Source organism: Spinacia oleracea, chromosome 4, assembly GCF_020520425.1.
Source record: "Spinacia oleracea cultivar Varoflay chromosome 4, BTI_SOV_V1, whole genome shotgun sequence".
NCBI lineage: Eukaryota > Viridiplantae > Streptophyta > Magnoliopsida > Caryophyllales > Amaranthaceae > Spinacia > Spinacia oleracea.
The window spans coordinates 95,741,303-95,748,028 of NC_079490.1; positions in this window are offsets into that span (position 1 = coordinate 95,741,303).

The following is a 6,726-nucleotide window of genomic DNA, read 5'->3' on the forward strand; positions in this document are numbered from 1 at the left end:
TCCATTGCTTTGTGCGTGCAAGTTTTATGAGCGATTGCATAAAAATTAAAAAAATTTAATTCAAAATTAATGACAAATTAATAAAACATATTAATTTCATAATTTTAGGGCGAAAAATCGAAAATTTATTTATCAATTAATTTCCGATTGATCATGGATTAAAATCTAGGTCATAAAAATTTAAAATTTAACACAAATTTACAATTTTTATGGTGGTTTTTAATCATAGGTATCTAATTAAATTATTAATTAATTATGAAAATCAAATTAATTCTAAATTATTCGAATTTTAACAAATTAATCATAATTACAAATTAGATTGCATAATTAACAAGGCTAGGCATTCAAACTTGTTAAACATATACAGTAGGTCAATCAAAAATTCAAGATTTATCAACAAGAATCGCAAATATTTAATTTAACATCTTAAATTTACAAAATTTTGCGTTCGAAAAACAAAAACTTCCGAAAAGTCATAGTTTGGCTTCGAATTTGGGAATTCTAGGTTTCGGCGAGAAATAGTGTTTTTGTCAAAATTTTAGAATGCCTTTTACATGCGGAATTGACACAAAAATCACTCGATTTGGTTGAGTAACGAACATTCTGCGGAAAAAACTGCGTACATATAATTAAATAAACGCAATTTGCAATTAATTAACAATTACGAAAATTAATCACCCCTTTTAATTCTTGCAAATTTGTAATATTTAACCGTGTTTATGCAATTTAGATTATGAAAATAATAAGAGGCTCGTGATACCACTGTTAGGTTATGATACATATGACAATTCATAAATCATGCGGAAAAAACTATAAAGCCAGGAAAGCATATTATTTACACATAATCATTTAGCATAGAATAGATGCATACATGTTGTAGCGTGCCTTCCCTAGCTGCGCCGGAACCGAACAAGAACAAGTCTTTAGGACTCCAAATGTCGTCCCTCCGTACGTCCGGATCCGCCTCAAGTTAGACCAACTAGAATCGCCCTTAAGGTGCTTAGGAATTTTCGGCTATGTGTTTGCAAGTGTATGGCTGATTTTTCTTTCAAAAACTTACCCTTTGAATACTTTAATCGTGCCCATAAATTGTGACCCTAGGCACCTATTTATAGGGGTATGGAAAAGGAATTGTAATCCTACTAGGATGTGGATTTGCTATTTAGAATCTTATTAGGACTCTAAATAACAAAATCAATCTATTAGGATTAGGATTTAATCTTTGCACGAATTCTAATAGGATTAGGATTCCCGCACAAGCGTTGCACGAGCCGTGCACCCGCGCAAGCCTTGCGGCCCACGCCAGGCGCACAGCGCTCGGCCCACGCTGCTGTGCTCTCGCGCGCGCGCGCGCCCTTGGCTGGGCCTGGCCTTGCGCTGGGCCTGGTCAAGGCGTGCGTTGGTGCGTGCGGCTCGCTGGGCGATGGCCTGGCTTCGTGCTGGGCCTTCGTCTAGCAGGCCTCGTCCGATTCTAATTCGTACGATACGCTTCCGATTAAATTCCTGATACCGGAATTCATTTCCGATACGAACAATATTTAATATTTCCGATTCCAGAATTAATTTCCATTTCGAACAAATATTTAATATTTCCGTTTCCGGAATTATTTTCCGATTCCGATAATATTTCCGATTCTGACAATATTTCCGTTTCCGGCAATATTTCCGATTCTGGCAATATTTCCATTTCCGATAATATTTTCCGATACGTACCCTGTTTCCGTTTCCGACAACATCTACGACTTGGATAATATTTATATTTCCGATACGATCCATATTTCCGTTTCCGGCAATATCATCGTTTCCGGAGTATTCATTTCTTGCTTGTGACGATCTCAGCTCCCACTGAAACCAAGATCCGTCGATTCCGAATATCCATAGATAGAGTATTTAATGCCATTAAATACTTGATCCGTTTACATACTATTTGTGTGACCCTACGGGTTCAGTCAAGAGTAAGCTGTGGATTAATATCATTAATTCCACTTGAACTGAAGCGGCCTCTAGCTATGCATTCAGCTCACTTGATCTCACTGAATTATTAACTTGTTAATTAATACTGAACCGCATTTATTAGACTTAACATAGAATGCATACTTGGACCAAGGGCATTATTTCCTTCAGAATTAGCAAGTATACACTCTATAACGAAAATACCTGAAGATGGAATGACCGTTCCGTTCTTCTGATCTTCCTTAAGCTTCAAGTAATCTCTCTTCCAATGCCCCTTCTTCTTGTAGTAGAAGCATTCAGATTCAGAAGTGGGTTGGCTCACCTTCTTCTTTTCAGACTTGGTGCCTCCAGCTTGCTTAGTTGGGCTTGCCTTCTTGCCACCTTTCTTAGCATTCCTCTTCTTTCCAGATTTCTTGAACTTTCCCCCACGCACCATAAGCACATCTTGCTTATCACTTTTGAGCGTCTTTTCAGCGTTCTTCAGCATACTGTGAAGCTCAGTGAGCGTTTTGTCCAGACTATTCATACTGTAGTTCAGCTTTGAACTGATAATACCCGCTATGAAGAGAATGGAGGATGGTGTCTACAGCCATTTCCTGAGAGAATTGTTGATCCAGCCGACTCATATTCTCAATGAGTCCAATCATTTTGAGAACATGTGGACTTACGGGCTCGCCTTTCTTAAGCTTGGTCTCAAGAATTTGCCTATGAGTCTCGAATCTTTCGACTCGAGCCAGATCTTGGAACATGTACGTTCTTTAACTCACTGATGATCGTGAATGCATCAGAGTTGATGAACATTTTCTGTAGATCTGCACTCATGGTTGCAAGCATTAGACATTTTACATCTTTGTTGGCATCAATCCAACGATTGAGGGCTGCCTGAGTGACCCCGTCGCCTGCGGCTTCGGGCATCGCCTCTTCCAGGACATACTCCTTTTCTTCCTGCATAAGAACTATTTGCAAGTTCATTTGCCAGTCAAGGGAGTTTTTCCCGCTCAACTTCTCCTTTTCGAGAGTTGATCGGATGTTGAATGAATTATTGTTTGCCATAGTTAAAACTACAATTGAAAAGAATAAACAAATAAATAACCATTCACAGTTTCTCTTAATAAACTTAAATTCTAGCATACATGCATACTATATTTTCTATCCTATTTGGGCCATACTAGTCACTTTCCATAACCTGCAAAACAGTACATTTACAATATACCATTCACCCATTCTTTTATCAATGAATGGCCCACATAGCAAGTTAGTAGAACATATTATGCATCACATAAATATTTGCAACAATTAATCAAGGCTTCCAATAATCTACAAATTATTCAATCCTTATTAATTCTAATCGAGTTGTTTTAAAGGAATGTAGGCCTAATCAAGAGTTTATGACTAAAATACTCCCACTAAAAACTTAGAAATTTACATGCTTTACTAATTTTAAACATAAATTGTATTTCCTAGTCCAACCGGAAACTTACAGATTTAATTAAAATTTAAAGCTCATATAAAATATTATTTAAATCCTTCATTTTTATTTTGAGTTGATTAAAAATAATTAATTTGACTTTTATCAAGGTTTTAATTTTAGTAAAATAATTAGTATAAATAAATTTATAATAATTAAATTATTCAAAATTAAATTCCGAGAAAAAATTAAATTTAATTAAAATCGTTTTCAACCGAAAAATTAAAACGAACCAATGGGCCAAGACAAAGCCATAGGCTTGTGCCCATGGGCCCATGGGCCGCGTGCACGAGTGCAGCGCCCATGGCCTGCCACTTGCATTGGTCGTAGCATGAGCATCGAGCAGGCCACGCGTAGCACACAGCAAGCCGAGCAAGCCACGCACTACGCGCAGCAAGCATCGCTCGCTAGGACGAGCCAGCGCGCACTTGGCGGACCAGCGCTCGCTGGAGCGTACCAGCGCTCGTCGCTTGTGCGCACGGCCTGTGTGCTTGCTGCCTTCGTCTCGCCACACGCTCACATGCACACCGCACACACTACACAGCAGGGCAGCCCCCCCCCCCCCCCACGCGCGTGTGCCCGTGCCTTGCTCGCTGCCTAGTACCGCATGGGCGACGAGCTCCCTTGCTCGTCGTCGCATGCCCGCATTATGCAACACCCCTTAAGGGTAACACTTAGCTTCCATTGCTTCGTGCGTGCAAGATTCGTGAACGATTTTCATAAAAATCAAAACTTTTATAATTTAAATTTATTGACAAATTAATAGCTCATATTAATTTCATAAATTTAGGCGAAAAATCAAAAATTTATTATTCAAATTAATTTCCGATTATATTTATTTTCATGGATTCAAATCTAGGTCATTAAATTTTAAAACTTTTTAAAATTTTAGCAAATTTTATGGTGGGTTTTAATCATAGGATCCTAATTAAATTGCTAATTAATTATGAAAATCAAATCAAATTCTAAATTATTTGAAATTCAACGAATTAATTATAGTTACAAATTAGGTTGTATAATTAACAAGATAAGGCTTTAAAATTGTTAGACATATACAGTAGGTCAATCATAGATTCAACATTTACATACAAGATTCGCAAATATTTAATTTAACATCATAAAAATTATAAATTTTGCGTTCGAAAAACTAAAACCTCCGAAAAGTCATAGTTAGGCTTCGAATTTGGGAATTCTGGATTCGGGATCAAATCTTTGATTTTAGTTAAAATTTTAAAACGTCGTTTACATTCGAAATTTACTATAAAATTATACGATTCCGACCATTATTGACTAAACTGCCGAAAAATCCTGCGAACATATAATCAAATAATCGCACGAATTTGCAATTAATTACATACAACGAAATTAATCACGCCTTTAATTCATTGCAAATTTATGAAATTTAACCATGTTAACTATAGTTGATTATGGAATTAATTAGAGGCTCGTATACCACTGTTAGGTTATGACAAATATAAAACATTTATTTCATGCGGAAAAACCATAAAGCCAGGAATCCAAATTAATTGACACATAGTTAATTAGCATATTTTAGGATACATACATGTGACGCGTGCCTTCCCTAGCTTCTCCCGAACCGAACAAGAACAAGTTTAGGACTCCAAATGTCGCCCCTCCATAGATAGTCCACAGCACGTTCGGATTCGCCTTAGATTCAACTAACTAGAATATTATGTAAGGTTTTATGTTTATTCGAAAGCTTAATTATTTTTAGGCAAATTATTAAATTAGTTCTTAAACTTAAACTATATGAATACTTGTTAATTTTTTTGTCTAAATTGTGATTATGAATCACCTATTTATAGGGAGGAAATATCGGACTTAGATTTCCATTAGGATTCAATTTACTAATTCAATCAGAGTTCTAGTTAAATTAATCCATTAGAATTTAATGTTTAATCAAACATATAATTCTTGTGGAATTAGGAAAACAATTAATCGAGCAATCCTAAACGACCAAGGATTCGTATCATTGCACACAAACACACACACGCAGCCCACGAGGGGCGCTGTGCGCGGCTCGGCCCAAGCAGGCGCTGGCAGCACGCGGCCCATACGTGGGCGCTGCTGCTGGGCCTTTGCTTGGCACGCTTGCTGCGGGCTTGGCCTTGCCTTGCTCGCTGCTCGCGGGCCTTGCTGGCCTTCCTACTCGATGCACGGGCTTCGCTAGGCGCGGGCCTGGCTTTATGTTGGGCCTTGCGTCTAGCAAGCTCGTCGGACGATCGTTTCGTACGTCGCGCTTCCGATTCGTTTTCCGATTCCGGAATTCATTTCCGATTCGAACAATATTTAACATTTCCGATTCCGAAATTTATTTCCGTTTCGAACAAATATTTAATATTTCCGATTCCATAATTTATTTCCGATTCCGACAATATTTCCGATTCCGGTAATATTTCTGTTTCCGGCAATATTTCCGATTCCGGCAATATTTCTATTTCCAATAATATTTTCCGATACGTACCATGTTTCCGTTTCCGGCAACATCTACGACTTGGATAATATTTATATTTCTGTTACGATCCATATTTCCGTTTCCAGTAATAACATCGTTTCCGGAGTATTCATATTTTGCCTTTTGACGATTTCAGCTCCTACTGGAACTGACATCCATCGATTCCGAATATTCATAATTAGAGTGTTTAATTCACTAAAATACTTGATCCGTTCGCTTACTATTTGTGTGACCCTACGGGTTCAGTCAAGAGTAAGTTGTGGACCAATATTATTAATTCCACTCGAAATGAAGCGGCCTCTAGCTAGGCATTCAGCTCACTTGATCTCACTGAATTATTAACTTGCATAATTAATTAATACTGAACTGCATTTATTAGACTTAGCATTGAATGCATACTTGGACCAAGGGCATTATTTCCTTCAATTGCTGGTGCAGATGCGTGGGCCAAACTGAATGTGGGCTGGCATAAAGTGAATACAGACGCAGGTCTGTTGGGAGAGGCTGGTATGGGCTTGAGGGCTGTGATACGGGGTAGTGATGGAGATGTAGTGGCATGTGCGGTGAGGCAAGGGTTGGACAAATGGGAGACGATGGTGGCTAAGGCCCAAGCAATCGAATTGGGGCAAAGATATGGGTTTACAGCAAGTAGTAGTGGAAAGTGACAGTCTGGTAGTAATTCAAGCTCTCTGTGAGGTTTCGACAGGCTGCAACAGTTTTATGTTAATTATTGATGACATTTTCGCTTTATGCTCTAGTTTCACTAATGTAGTATGGTCTTTTGTCAAGCGTAGTGGTAATAAGTTAGCCCACGAATTAGCCCACTTCC